The sequence below is a fragment of the Rattus rattus genome, chromosome 1 (assembly GCF_011064425.1).
Source record: "Rattus rattus isolate New Zealand chromosome 1, Rrattus_CSIRO_v1, whole genome shotgun sequence".
In the NCBI taxonomy this organism is placed as follows: Eukaryota; Metazoa; Chordata; class Mammalia; order Rodentia; family Muridae; genus Rattus; species Rattus rattus.
Genome location: NC_046154.1, coordinates 56,930,477 through 56,947,076, shown reverse-complemented (window position 1 = coordinate 56,947,076; position 16,600 = coordinate 56,930,477).

Sequence of the window (16,600 nt, the reverse complement as noted above, 5' to 3'; positions counted from 1 at the left end):
CACATATGGTCAATAAATGTAAAAAAAAATCATATAAATGGTATATTTTCTCAATTATCAAAGATGTTAAAAATTGTTAGGGCCATTTCCAATAGCATTCTGATTTTCTGATTAAGACAGAATAGTTTTTCTCAAACTATTCACTTTGAGGGAACTTAGGTATAGCCAGAACCCCAGTACAACAAATAGGAAATCCACAAAATTGTTAAAAGGGGGGGCTGAAAAGAGCACTATTCACATGGACTCAAAGAAAAGGATGCTGTTAAAATGAGCTCTCCAAGCCCCACACATTCTATAAATGATAAGAAAGTTGATGGTGTATTCAGCAGCTTACATGAACCACTTGATCAAACTGTGAAAAACACAATGTGTTCTATCAATAGAAGAGCAGAGGTAAGTACATGGAGAACCAAGATTAAGAAAACCATATCCTAGTAACTAAACAACCCTGGTAGGAGAATATGGCATACCACTGGAGGAAGTGCCCAGAGCACTTAAAGGACTGTATGGATCATGCACCGATATTTGCCTCATACTACTCCCTTCTCAGATATGAGGTCTCACAGTTATATTTGCCCATAGCACCATTCTACATTACATGACTGTGAGAAATAACACTAACTCATGTAGTTAACAGATCTGTGCCAAGACAAATGGTCTCCCAGAAACTACTACATGGAATCTTCATTTCCATCTAACGCAGGATCAAACAGTAAGCTGATGGACTTCAAGTCTGTGCCACACTGAAATGTGACAAAGGATGTAAATAGGTGTGGCCAGTGAAGAGACAGGAAAAGAATGACGACAGGTTCTTTGAGGTTCCTACCATGAAGACAAAGAACTCATTCTCTAATACCCTTCCATCCTGAGGAGCTTCTGATTTGCTCTGAACATCTTGGTTGATTTCTTTTTTGTTGTTGATGATGTTTGTGGGTTTTTTCCTTTGAAATGGTTCTATTTTCATCATTGTGATTGTAAATCCTCACCATCCCATTTTCAATCCACTTAAAGCATTCCCAATGGGAAACAAACAAACAAACAAAAAAGGCAAGAGTTTGAGAAACAAAGAACATGGGGACAGATAGCAGTCATTTCAATAGTTTTAGTCATACAGACAAATCTGTTCTGGAAATTACCTACAAAAACGTATACATTAATGGAAAGTGTCTGAATTAGTCCAACCACACTTTGAATGGGCCCAATGTAAACTGGTAAGCTATAGAGCCATGAATAAGTGAATGGTGGCTTGTCAAATCTCCTTTGGTGGTTTGTTGGACAATCAGAGAAAACTGGAGTGTTTTAAAGGAATCAAGTTTAAAATGGAAATCTGAGACTTATTCTCTTCTACAATATGGAGGCTAAAGAAAAATCACATAAGGCACTCACAGTCAAACATCGTGTAAGCTGTGCTAGGGCCTTCTTATGCTGTACTCTAGGCATTTTCCACCAGTCATACACTATAGGTTTCTTATATGACAGAAAAAAAAGGCATTAATGAATTTCTCATGTTGATAAAAGGAAGCCCAGTGCTTGGCCACAATATGAGGTTGTAAATAGCTCTTTAAATTCTCTCTTGTAATACCCAGAAACAAGTGCCTACAAGAAAGAATTCTCTGGTGAACAACCAGTGACTTCCATAGTACATTCTAGCAAATGTGAAGAGTTGGCCCGCTCTTTCTAAGAGTGATAGAAAGATTGGTAGAGGTAATGATGAGTCTTTAAACTCACCCTTCTCACCATTCAAAGTATGATTAACAAACCAAAAAGTAATCACAGGATGGAGGTATAATTCAAGGAAAGAGCTTTTGCCTAGCATGTACACAACCATGGATTTCATCCCCAGCACCACAAAAGCAAGCAGAGTCTTCTAAAAATGCACTCAAAGAAATTCTTATCTAGTATGGTATTGCACCCAAAGAAATTCTTATCTCACAGCTGCCAGTAGAGTCTTCATAACACCATATTCCAATCTTAAAGGTATCTGAAATACACCAAATACTCCACCATCTCATAAGGGCTCATGAAATAAAATTAAGGAGTGGAGAAAAAGTATGATTCTAGAAGGAAGGGCGCCACATATGTATACAGCATTATAACACCAGTTCTTCTGATTAGCCTTTACCAATAAAACCAACATTTTCTTCCTAATGCTTTCAGAGATCAGCGTGATGAAGTTTCTAAGAAAACATAGCTAGAAATAGACCTTCCTTGCCTAGGAACATGGGTATATAATAAAACACAAGATTCAATTGTAGTTATAACAAGGGCGAGGCGCTGAGAGAAAATCAAGAACCAACTACTGGGCATGGTATACATAGTGTATTTACTACAGTTTTGATGCCTGCATTTCTTCTTGGCATTTGATAAAATTCCTACTCTCTCAACCTCTAAATCCCAAAGAAAACTGAATAAATTAGGAAAAGAGAGAGGGGGGAAAACTATTATAAGCTTCCAATAAGAATTAAAGCTCAACAACCAACGGATGGATAGATTTTATGACTCAAGGAAACCTTCTGGTGTTAAGTTGAATGGAAATGCAGAAAAAGCATCTGTATTTCTGAGAATCATGAAAAAAACATTCCAGATGAATAGTCAGAGTCCAACAATCTTGTTTATGGCTAAGGTTATTTTAGAAGCTTCTCTGTGACTATTTCTGCTACTAATGGCGAATCATTTGTATATATAAAATAATATGAATAATTTAATATGCATAGGATATACACTTTATGCAAATCCTATAGTAGATATATCAAGAAATAAAAATTTGAAAGGAGAACAGTTTCCTGCAATGGGGATTATGACACATAAATTTGTGGTACCACTACCTTGTAGAAGCATCTTAACATTGTGTCATTACAATTACCTGGTCATTTTTGGTGGTTCTGGAAACTACCTACAAAAACTTGTACATTAATGGAAACTGTCTGAATTAGTCCAACCATACTATGAATGGCTTTGGGCCACTTAGTAAAGGCTTTGGGCTTTAAACTGCTTACTAGTGAATCCAAGTTCCTTATCCTATAGATTGTCTCAGTGAGGCTGTCAGTCAAAGAACTCAATCCCACAATGGCTGAACTCTTGAACAATGCCTTTATGTGATGACTGGTATGACTCCCATGCCTTTTTTAATGCATCTAGTGGTTGTGTACCAGTTGCAAGTGACTTAATCTCAACTTCAGCTGCCTTAAACATGAAAGATGTGTGTTAGTCCATGCACGGGACCCAGTTAGGATCTTTTGACCAGGAAAACCTTATTACCCACTAAATGCTATGGGTATCTGTACATCCCAACTAATAATTCTATTATTTGGAAGTTGTCTCTGGAAGTTATTTTGTCAGCCATAGATTCCCTACACAAAGGTGAGGTGACCACCGAAATGAATTCTAATAAACTAGCATCTCAAGTTAAGCTAGTAATCATGCTGTGCCCTTTGGCCCATTCCATAACCTATCATCCTACTCTGAACCCTAGGGAGCTGTCTGTAACAGTCTACATACAGATATACCTGTAATTCTAGCTCTGGGCTATTTGACCAAAAGCGAGTCAGAAGAGGAGGAGGAGGAGGAGGAGGAGGAGGAGGAGGAGGAGGAGGAGGAGGAGGAGGAGGAGGAGGAGGAGGAGGAGAGAAAAATGAGACCAAACCATCAGTTGATCTGAGTCCTTCACTACAAGGTAACTTTGAGCTAGCTGCCTACTATAACAAAGGTGGCCTTTCTACAGGACTCTTAGTCTGACTATTTGTGATGGCCAGAGTCTGATAGCTCCTCCTCCCTTATAAACTCTCTAGGACACTGAACTATTTCTTATTGTCCCTTTGTACAAAGACTCTAATATTACTTCCTTTTGTCTTCTAATTTCAATGTAATATCTCTTCTGATGGGTCACTGATTTATGAAACAATGGGAGGAGAATTTATTTCCCGAGTGGTTCTAGTAAAATTTCAATGATAATAGTTTGAATTTCATAATAGAACTTTCTTTCTCTGATCAACTCCACTAACTGTGGCCAGGGAGGTTGAAGCACATTAATTGGCCAAATCTAGTTTTTAGGTATCCAGACCTGACAATGCTGTCATTTCATAGATCTAGAGAGGCTGTAATGTGGACTCAGTTTGGGAGAGATATTGTCGAGGCAAACCTGAATAGCAAGGCCCATAATTCAAATCCACCTGTGTCTATAAAACACACAAGTGTACAGTCTCTATTCCTCAAGCAATTCTCATTGCTTCATTGGAAGCAATTGTTCATTGGAAGATGTCTTGTCAGTCATAGATTAAGATGCTAATGATATGTCTCTAAATGGAGTCAATGGACCAAGTTCTCTTTCCAGTCTTCTTATATCTTTATAATCTATGGATCTGAGTGGACAACATTGGCTTATATCTTGATCAGTCACTGAATATCACTATGACCTTAGAGAAGTCAGCAAACCTTTCTGACCTTTTGTTTCTTTTGAAGTAAAATATGAGCCAAATACTCTCTTGAGTCTGTTTGATATTTTAAAATCCTGAATCTATGTTTGACTCAAGTTCAAAATTCTGGTAACTAATATTGCAAAGATCATATCAGGCTAAGGTCTTATCTCTCTCAAAAGTTAATATGATTAAAACAATTTAAAAACACATACTCTAAAGCAAACACTAGGACTGCAACTTTAGAAATGACTGAAACTATAACACTGGGGAAGGAAAATGCAGTTGGGTGACCCTGTACAGCATTGAATCCTGTCTCAGGGTGAATCCATCCTTCTGCTATCACACTCAATCCTGATTCTCTAAGGATATGCTAAAAGCGTAGCAGTGGGGCTACCTCCTTCTATTCTGCTTGTGGTTGGAACAGCACTTGGCTGACATTCCCACTAGGGCAGCAAGCCACAGAAGAATAATGGTTCACTAAAGATAGAGAAGGTAATGAGCACACAGGATTGCCAATGCACTCTATGCAGGTGACCGAGACCCAAGCTGAGTGCCATTTGCTTTGCATATATTTCAATATAACTCTGTGCCTATTCCTTTTACAGTTTTCATAGAACTCTAGGTACCTAAGCCATGGCCTCAAACAGCAGCAATGAAATAAGTAATCAGTCTCTAAAATTAAAAAAAAGAAAAGAAAAATAGAATAGGTAACCAAGAAATCTAAACATCAGATGAGTTATTTTAAAATAAGATTCACATCGCAGAAACATCATAAAGCTAAGGCCAATGACTTAGTTTTGTTTTCATTAGACTCTATTATTTTTCAGCCAAGGGCAAATGCTCATACAATGAGGTAGTATTAAAATATATGAATGCAAATTCAAGAACTGCAGCAGAACAGGTGAATAATTTATAAGTATACCAAATGAATCAAATGCTCCTCCAACCACGATCAGTGTGCATGACTACACAAAGCCACATAATTACACACTAATTATCCAGTTTCTAACTTGAGGCTCCAATATCAGTACTGGAAATTATTTACCGGTTACACTTGGTTTTAGAGCAGAATTAGATTATTGCCATCATGAATTAGCAACTTGTTGGTATTTTTAAGAAGAATTTAAATATTTAGCATTGAAATGGACATGTTACCTGTTCTGTATATGCATTGACCACACACACCATGTGTGCGTTTGCATTGTATTTATGTCTGTATTTGCATGAATATGAAATTGTTTACCTTGCAATCAGAAAGATTTACAGAGAGTTCAAGGTTTTTATTTTTTGTTCTTTATAGGTAAAAGAATCATTTTTCAAAATGCATTCAGCCTGCACTGTTAATCTAACACATTCCACTAATAGGCGAAAATAAATCTAAGATAAAGTGGGGGGAAACGTAAGTGACCTCTCTTCTGTGATCGTGTAAACCTTGGCTCTGAAAATTGTACACACTCAACTAACACACAGAATCTTCAGGGTCTTGAGCCCACATGGCCCTTGACACACAATGCTTTCAAAAAGTGAGTCATGACTAGGTAGAGAGACGAACATTAAGAACATGGCTAAGGGGGTTGGGGATTTAGCTCAGTGGTAGAGCGCTTGCCTAGGAAGCACAAGGCCCTGGGTTCAGTCCCCAGCTCCGAAAAAAAGAACCAAAAAAAAAAAAAAGAGTATGGCTAAGATGAACCAGGGCTACATTTAGGACTTGTTCTTCAAGGAGGAAAGCATTACGGAATACTAAGACTCTGTTAGAGGATGAGAAAACAGCTCTATTTTTGTTATGAATCCTTTCAGGTCTTGCTCTTCCCCAAACCCAAGAGAACATTTATCAGAATGAGAAATATTTTGCCCATCTGACACCTGCTCACACATGGTGGGAGAGTGGAAGAAAACAATTAAAAAAAAAAACAGAAAATCTACCTCTAGAGATCCATCGCTGAGAGTCTGACCTGTCACCTTCAGTCTGAAGTTGTCCCAGATAGAAAGCAGGAAATGGAGAAGAAGAGCTTGGGTTACTCCATGTCTTCATTCACTCCACAGAGAGAATCCTTTAGCCTTCTCAGCAAAAGCAAACTTAGCAGTGGCAGTGTGCATTTCTCGAAACCCTTCTATAGGCAGTGTGGCCTGTACAGAGAGAATGCACACACACATGCACACACACACACACACACACACACACACACACACACACAAAGAGAGAGAGAGACAGAGAGAGAGACAGAGACAGACAGACAGAGACAGACAGACACAGAGAGAGACCTCATAAAAAAGAGAAGATGCAGAGAAGGCATACACTGAAATCTGGAACAAGGGAGACTTTGCAACCAAGAAATTCACTCGCTGAGTGACAAAGCTGTTTGCATGGAGAAGGTGGAACAGCAAGGCATGAACGGTTAAAGAGAGTTACAGGGTTTGAGTTATGGATGGGGGAAGACACCAGACACTGAGGAGCCAATGTAACTGGATGAATGGATAACAGCAACTGGAAATCAAGTGCCATTCCTTCCCCTTAAACCAATTGTTCCCAATTCTAACTACTCTTTAAAGTATTTGACATTTTTAAGAATGTAGGTAACTTCCATCTCCAGAGATTCTCATGCACTAGACTTAGATGAAGCACCCTGTGGCTGAGGGGCTTTCTTCATATGTGTTTTTCCTTTGACAACTGAAGTGGAAACTTGATTCTTTGGAAAGTCTGACGGTGTTTTGCTGGGGCAAACACGTGAAGGAATGTTTTGTTAAAGTGGACACAGGTGTGAAAGGCTAAGGCCGACTCAAAGAAATGTTTCACTGAGGCAGACACAGGAGAGAGGATGTTCTGCTAAAGCAAGTGCGTGAAAGGACACATGATGATTCTTTGCTAATGACATGCATGCATTGATCCACCTTACATGTTGTAGTTGAGCTGCATTTGTAGGGAGTCCATTAAAGAAAACACATAAAAAAATCTGGTGGTATATTGGAGTTTCTTGCTGCTTTTGCAGACTCAGGCTTAGCACATGCTGAGGCAAGGCACATGGAGGACACGTGATGTATGGAGGGTATAAATAGGACTCCACAGAGCGATGGAGGCAGAGCTTAACTTGCTGGTACAGCTACCTGTGAAATGCTTGTGGGTCTCTCATCTTTGCTGGTCTTCACTTCCCTGACAGAGGCACAGTGGAGAACTTTGCTTGGTGTCCCTCTGGGTCCCTCCCGCTGATTATAAGCTGAGGCTGAGATTGGCTGTCTCTGCTAGATCATATCACTGCCATTGCTAACCCAACTTACTGAACCGCACTGCTGGTGTGTCCATGCAGTGTTTGCAAGTGGATCGAGCTGCCGCTGCTAACCTGTGACCTGAACTGATGATTTCCAGACAACTCAGATTGGAGTTGCTCCAAAGAGCCTTTCTAAAGAGGTTGACTCCCCCATTCTGGACATGATTCTTTCTTTTTCACTGCCTCTGGTGTCTGGGTGGGCTACAAGAGAGGTTAAAGCATTTAAGAGCCATCATTTAAGATAAGGTTTGAAAAAAAATACAGACAAGTCTCTAGACAACCATAGCATGAATCCAGGATTAAAAACTCATTGTTTATGTCACCACAGTCCACCAATGGAAAGAACAGGTACCACATTAAGAAGGATCCCGATATGTCTACAGTGTTTTGCAACCAGATTTCAAGTCAGTATGCTTGAGAGACCATGCTTTATAACCCTAAGCCAGTGCCATCTAATTCTGCATAGAATTCTTCAACATAGAAGGCTAAGCAATGAATCTTGATGCATCTTGGAGAGAGCAGGCAGGACATTGCCTTGGACAGCGGTTCTCTTTGAAAACCAAACTATGCTGCTGCAAATCCCCACATGTTCTAAAGCACAAGATTAAGATTGCTCAAACTCTCTTGGCTACTGTAATAGTCCTACCCATGCCCAAAACAAACGTTCCCAACTCTAAGGCACACCAATTGAATCAAAATGTCTTGTACCACAGTCCTGAGTGCTTTGTAAAGCCCTTGATAGTGAGGGTTGATGGGAGGGACATGGGACATAATGTCAGAGGACAGCTTTCAGAAGCCTCATCTCCCACTGTGTTTTATGGAAATACAAGTTTTATTTTTACAAAACACATTTTCATTACTATGTAATTATGCTTTCAAACGCCTTTATGTTTGAATTGATTATAAAATAGGAATACAGAAAACAAAAATATTTTTGCAAGTTATAATACAGAAGCATTTTCAAACTTTTATGTTTAAAAGAAAGCCAATTTTTATGAAGGAATTTTAAATAATTTCTTCCTGATTTTATAATTCATTATGAAGAAAACGTGTACCTTTTACAAATGATGAGATAAAAATCCCAAGGCACTATTAGAACTATTAAAATGCTTTGTTTCCTACAACTAATACATGCTAATAAAATATTTCTAACCTTAAATATAGAACAACTAAACCACAGTTAAAGATTATATTTTTATTTGTCAATTAAGCATAAAATCTGGCAGTTATGCTGATTTGCATTTCTAGCAGCAAATGTGTAATAACTCACGTCTATCCACATCTTTGGGAGTACTTGCTCTTTTTAGTCCCCTTGGTAATCATATTTACTAGACTGAGGTGGATCTCGTGGTAGTTTTGTTATTTCTCTGACGACTGATGATTTTGAACATTTCTCATGTATTTGGTAACTATGTGTATGTCTTCTTTGTCTATTGTAGATCTACTGTCCTTTTGTCCCAATCCTATTATTTAATTCTTGCTCTTGATTTTGAGAGCTCTCTGTTATTTCTTCATGTCCACTTCTTGTCAGATTCACAGCGTGCAAACTGTTTTTCCTTCATTTGAGGTTTGTGTCTGTACTCTGTTCTTTGCAAAGGCTTTTTATTTAAGTGTAACCCTTTATCTGTTTTGTTTCTTATGTGTTTTGAGGTCTTTTCTAAGAAAGCCTGCCTATCCAGTGTCCTGAAGCCTCCCACATGTTTTCTTCAAGCCATCTCATAGCTTCAGGCCTTAAGTCTTTAAACACAGAAATGTAATAGGAATATGATTTTTGTCTTAATCTGAGGTATGGGGCTGCTTCAGATTGTCCACAGCAGCAGACTATGATTTGTCTCTTGCTCTAGCAGGGGTGTGGTTTTGACAGTTGCAGATAGTTTTTGTGAGTGTGCCACATTTGGAATTCTGGGGACTCTTGAGAGGGTACATAAATGTTAGGGTCCTGAGAGGGGCAGTGGCTGCTGCTGCCATGCTACTACCCCTGTTGCTACTGCTGGTGGCTGGTGCTGGTTGCTGGTGACTGGTGGTTGGTTGCTAGTAGTTGGTAGCTTGCAGTTGGTGGCTGGTTACTGGTTGCTGGTAGCTTATGGCTGGTGGCTGGTTGCTGGTGGCTGGTTGCTGGTGGCTGGTAGCTGTTGGCTGGTGGCTGGTTGCTGGTTGTTGGTGACTGGTGGCTGGTGGCTGGTGGCTGGTTGCTGGTTGAAGATATCTTGATGATGACAATCAATATTACCCCCAGGGACTTGATACTCTTAATCACCAGAAAGTAGTGTAAAAAGATTGATGCCCCTTTCTTCTCTAATCTTTGTTCTCTTCTACTTACTGTTATGGGGTTGGAAGGGATAATGGTAGAGAAGGGTGGTAGAAAAGAGGAACCCATATAGTAGCCAAAAGTCTGGCTATAAGTGGTACCAAGACATAGTGCTCAGCAGAATAGAGAAACTGGTTTCTAATGCCATAGAAGACACAGCAGGGGAAAGAATGAATGGATGTTCTGTTTTAGGATGTCAGCCAGATATCTACTATGGCTATGACTGCTGAGTTGTTCACAGCATTTCTCTAGGGTAGAGTAGGATGGAGCTTTATCTGGGGTGGGGGGATTGCTTTTGCTTCTTCTTCTTCTTCTTCTTCTTCTTCTTCTTCTTCTTCTTCTTCTTCTTCTTCTTCTCTTCTTCTTCTTCTTTTTCTTCTTCTTCTTCTTCTTCTTCTTCTTCTTCTTTTTCTTCTTCTTCTTCTTCTTTCTTCTTCTTCTTCTTCTTCTTCTTCTTCTTCTTCTTCTTCTTCTTCTTCTTCTTCTTCTTCTTCTTCTTCTTCTTCTTCTTCTTCTCTCCTCCACATCACCTGCCTCCTCCCCCTTCCTCCTCCTCCTTCTTCCTATATTCCATCTCAAAAAGGATGGGAATATGGCACAACAACTGGAAAAATTATGAGTGGAAATGGAAGACCAGAGAAACAAACATACAAAAAAAAATGAACAGGAAAACCAAAAGGGCAACTCTAATCTCTCATTTCTTAAACGTTCAGACCCAGTGTCTGAGACTGGGAGTTTCCCCAAGGAGGAAGCGGAAACAAACTGTGCTTGAAGGCATCACAGCTCTGCTTGTTGCCTTTGGTTTTCCACCCCTAGTCAGGGTGAAAAGCCATGTGTGTGGCTGGGGAAAGAGGACTAGGCCAAGGCCGTGCAGGATAACGGGTTAAAGGAGAAATGAAGCAGTCCTTCTCAAGAAAAAAAAAAGGTTAAACTTGAACTAATTGCTCCACCAAACAGGGGTGAGGTGGCTGGGATTACAAAATCACCATCATTTTCTTTTCAGTAACTTTACACACAGCACATGTCTACTAATGGTACAGATCATGGTTATGATAAAATAGGGTGGTATCCTAAAGAAATTATAGATCCAAGGCATTTTTAATAGACCATGATTTCCTACTGAATATACTCATCTTACATAAAACAAATTTTAAGTAACTGGACTGTCCAAATTAGAATTATTCTCTAAGACTGGAAGGGGCTGGTAGTAACTGTGCTAAAAGCCATTCAGTAGTTATAGTAGTCAACATTGTGGAAGGGAGATGCTGCAAATATTGAAAAGAGAAATTGAGTGCAAGGGGAATTAATATTGTCAAAGATCAGTTGCTGGATGAAGAGAGGTACTCTGATCTAGAAGAACAGATTCAATTTGATGACGCCATAATATAGCAATGTTGTTTAATGCCTTTAAGAGCTGGGGATAAAGTTGAGGAGCCCAGGAAAAAGTTCCACCTCATTTACGAAGATTATCTAAGGCTCTGGAGAAGTCTTCTCTGACTTTGCCAAGATTACTTTCAGGTGTGAACAAAGCTTATAAATGCCATTATGCAAGGCAAGTGCTGAGAGAGTCCCTTGCTGTGACAATGCTAATACCCGAAGTAAAAGAGTTATTAAATTGTTAAAGGTACGGACATTGCCAATCAATGGGTGCAAAGGAACACAACTGATACTGGTTCTCACAATTATCATGGTAACTTATCCTAGGACAAGCTATTGCTAAGGGTCTCCAATGTCAAAATGCCCAGGGCTTCCAAAGCGGAAAATTCAGCCATTTGCAGAGAAACTGTGACTAAGCCACACTAAAGGTCTCAGATTTCAAAATGTCTGGGGAGTTAGCTGTGAGAAATACGGTACTTTCCTGCTGCTCCAGTGAACAATCTGTTTCCAGGGCCAATGGGATTTCAAATATCAAACAGAAAGAATGCCTAGGTTTCCCAGGATGCATAGGCATTGTGGCAAGAAATAGCACTGTACCAGTGAGTGTAGGTCCAAGAAAGATATCCAAGGCAATGTGGGGCCATTAGGAAATGAAATGTAGAACCTGAAGGAAAAAAAAGGCAGTTTCCCTCTTATCAGCCAGAAAATAAGAAGCAGGCAGAAAAACTGCAACTAAGAATTGCCTATCTCATGCATGCAAACCTCTTACCCTGTCCCCCAAACTTCGATGTTATAAAGCAATCACTGGAGTTTATGGTCCTTTGCCCTCAGGGACAATACACATGGTCTAGGGAGGATGTAGATTGACCTCCAGAGAATTCACTGTGCATCTAGGCATTATAGATGGGAATTTCTAAAGAGAAATTAAAATTATGTCTTATGGCAGGGGTGGCGGGGAGCAAATTAATGCAGATGATAGGATTGCTAGACTGCTATTGTTTCCCTCCATTAGGGGAAAAATTGCTCCAGAAGAAAGAACAGGGGGCTTTGGAAGTGCCAAAAAATGTGTTTGTTCTAGCAAGGAGTGGTTAATGATCAGAGGCCAAAATTAAAATGGCAAGTAATAGAAGTTTTGGAAGATACAGAAGCTAATGTGACTATCATCGTCCCCCACCTTCCTTCCCCAGAAAAGAATCTTGGAAATGAGAATAGCTACTTCAAAAGGTTCATACACGATTTCTAGGACCTGGATAATTATCTCAGATAAAGTATCTAGTGTATTAAATGTGTGGGACTGGGAGGTCAAACAGGGAACTTAATACTTTATGTATCTCAGATAGACATAAATTTATGGGGAGGCGATCTTTTACGACAGTAGAGTACTCAAATTAATATTTCTGTAATCCCAGACACAGTACAAGATGAAATTATGGATGAAATGGTAGATGCTCCTGGGGAAGGTATTGATATATGTCATCAAAGACAATCCCAGGCTGTGCCACTTGTCCAAACACAGGAAATCCCAGGAATTGAGTTTCCAAATCTATAAGCAGAAACCACTGCTGAAATACCAATGACCTTATCCATAAATGGACAATCGCTTTAAGTTCTTAAAAGGCTGGTTCTATAATTACACATTTACTGGAAGTAATGGCTATTGTGAGGATACCTGTACAAATTAAGACTGACAATGGCCCTGCATATGTCTTCAGTAGAATGGAGCAATTCTTTGCATATTACAATATAAAGCACATTACAGGTATACCACACAATCCTACAGGACAGGCTGTCATCGAAAGATATAATCACACTTTAAAAGAGATACTAATAAAACAAAATCAAGAATTAAAAATCCTCAGAGGTAGACTAAACAATGCTTTGGTAACTCTGAATTTTCCAAATACTAATGAGAAAGGAACAACAGCACCCAAGAGGTACTGGATTATAGAAAAAAAAGTCTATGGGATTAAATCAGCCTATATTATATAAGGATGTGTTAATATCAGAATGGAAGCCTGCTCAAGTCTTGCATTAGAGACATGGATTTGTTTGTTTCTATAGAAAATGAAAAGTTATGGACACCACCAAAATTGATAAAGGTTAGAATTGAGCAGAAAATATCTCCTGAAAACCTTGGCCACTGATTTGAAAAGTGTTTGGTTAGTTCACTGAAAATGTCTCCATTTATAATTTCTTACTAAACACAGTAGAATTAGTGGCTTACAACAGGAAAGGGGAAACATAGTGAGAATTTTGGTTTCTTTAAACACAGAAATGTTATAGGAATATGTTTTTGTTTTAATCTCATGTGCAGGATATGGAACTGCTTCAGATTGTCCACAAAGAGCGGTTTGCCTCATACACTAGCAGGGGTGTGGTTTTGACACCTGCAGATAGTTTTTGCAAGTGTATGATGTTTGGAATTCTGGGGACTCTTGAAATGGACTACAACTGCTGCTGCTGCTGGTGGTGGTCATTGGTTGCTGTTGCTGGTTGCTGGTTGCTGGTTGCTGGTTGCTGGTTGCTGGTTGCTGGTTGCTGGTTGCTGGTTGTTGGTTGCTGTTGCTGGTTGCTGGTTGCTGGTTGCTGGTTGCTGGTTGCTGTTGCTGGTTGCTGGTTACTGCTTGCTGGTTGCTGCTTGCTGGCTGGAGGTATCCTGATGGTGAAGATCAACATTGTTCCCAAGGAACTAGAAATCCCTAATCAGGGGCAAGTAGTCTAAAGACATTGGTACCCCTTTCCCTGACAATCTTCTTTCTCTCCTTCCTAGTGTTGGTTGCTGAAAGGGATAAGGGTTGAGAAGAGTGAAAGAAGGGAATTCCTAAAATTGCCAAAATTCTGCCTATTTTTGGTCAGTTTTGAGATGATGATTTTCATTGCATGGTCAAGAAGAATTCTTTCAATAATGGCAATATTAGAATTTGTTTCCAAAGTTTTATAGGTCTAGGTATGGATATCAAATTCTTCCTAACCCCGTCTTTTAAGCAGTGATGAAGCTCTGACTGTCATAATGGGCTATTCTGCAATGTGTGTGATGCCACTCAGAAGATCGCAACTAATTGGCAACTAAAGAACCAGGGTGGAAAAAGAGCTAAAAAATAAAGTCCCCATAGCCAGAAGAACCCACAGAGAACATTTTTCCACATCTCTTCCCCTCCTGGAATGAGAGTGATCTAGCACATTCCTCAAAGCTACACAGAGGGGACCAGCAGGATTTTCAACTGTCTCTCTTTATTCTGAGCACACCTACAGAGTAGTGATTGTTGACTGACACAGCACAACCATGTCAGCTACCCCAAACATATCAGGAGTGCAGGAGAGAAGGAAACACAGTCTCACACAGCAAGCGAATGAGGACTAAAGGTTCACATCAAGCCATAAAAAGACACGTTATTTATCCTAAATTCATGCATTGACAGATTTTAATAGAAACATAAATCTAAAAATATGTGTTAAGGTGTTTTTTATGTGAGTGAATTAAACAAGACTTCAAAGATAAAAGAAATGTTTTCTTTGTGTTTTAACTGTTTCTTGTATTTTTTGAGATTAAGTATAATTACATCATTTCCCAATTCCCTTTCCTCCCTTCAAACTTTCCCATATACCCATATTTTTCAAATTCATGATTTTTTTCTCATTAAATATAAGATAATAGAATTTCATTATAATTGTAAATTATTGGTGGCTAATATCCCTGGCATACTAAAGACATAATTTATAAAAAAATACTATAATCTAACTGTGCAGTTTCCTTTTATTCCCTGTTTTTTGAGCAAATTTTCTGAATTTTTGGGCTTTTGATTTGATTTAGAATTTCCTATATGATGAGTTCAGGAGTGGAGGAAGTCCTAAATGAATGATATATTTGGTGAATATATGCTACTGATATGTGCATATTTATGTCAAGAACTATACAGACATGATAAAATGGCCAACCCCCCACCCCCAACACACACATACACACTGTCAGGGTGAAGCTCAGGGGGTGACTAAGAATTCCTCTCATGATGTCTGGATGTTGATAATGTGTGGGAAAAAATGAGCACCATAGCTTTCTCCTACTGGATGTGTAAGGCCCACAGACTGCTCCCTACAGAAGCTCCTCCCACAGAGCTTAGATAAACCTGCCTCCTTGTCCTGTTTATCTGTATGCAATAATACCACCTCTCTGCTCAACCATTTGTAATAAACATGCTGAACTTCTACAGTCCTGCAATGTCTCCATCAGAGAACCCAGTCCACTGGATCCCAGCTCTCCTGTTTTTCTGTGTATGCTGGCATTTCTTCATTCCCTTGTCAACCCTAGCCAGGTAAACCCCTGGAAACCACCTTGGCACCTCAGTTTATATTTACATCATTTTTTTACCTCCTTTCCCCCCATCTGACTCTTTTCCTAAGTCCCACACATGTACTTCTTTCTCAGATCCATGGCCTCTTCTTCCTTATATGTTGCCGTTGTTGTTGGTGGTGATAGTGGTGTTATGTGTGTGTACATGTGTATATGTAATTACAGCCTACTGAGCCCATTTGGTGATGTGTGTGTGTGTGTGTGTGTGTGTGTGTGTGTGTGTGTGTGTGTGTGTGTGCACGCGTGTGTATGTGTATATATATATGTATTACAGCCTACTGAGCCCATTTAGTGTTGCTCATATCTGTATTTGTTAAGGACTGGTTGCTATCAAATATGGCCTCTTCTCCCTGTAAAGGAGACTGATTGGTCCTCTCTCAGCAGCCATTAGTTGCCTTGTGAGATTTCCCCATCCGCACTGGCATGTCAAATGATGTTGTGATTCCAGTCTTGTTTAAGGAACAATATTTTTGAGAGTTTATGGGGTAGCTTCTCTGTTATGTATAAAATACTCTATCTCACAGCCTGTTCCCCTGACTCTTAAAATCTTTCTGACCCCTTCTTCTGCGATGTTCCCTGAGCCTGAAGTATGGGGTTTTTTGTAGTTGTATCCATTAGCTTGGGCACCTGGTCAATGGTTCTGTGCATTTTGGACAGTTGTAGATTTCTATAACTTATTTAATGACTTATTCAGTAGTAATAAAGGATTACACAGTGGTCCTGAGTTCTTGTAACCCTTAAGTTCCCATTAATGATAGAAAACTCACACTTCAGAGTCAGAAACAATTAAAATAATAAATACAAATTACAAAATTAAAATTATATTTTTAAAGATTTGTGAATACTATATATAATATTCAAATGCTGTAACAAACTTATGTGATATAAC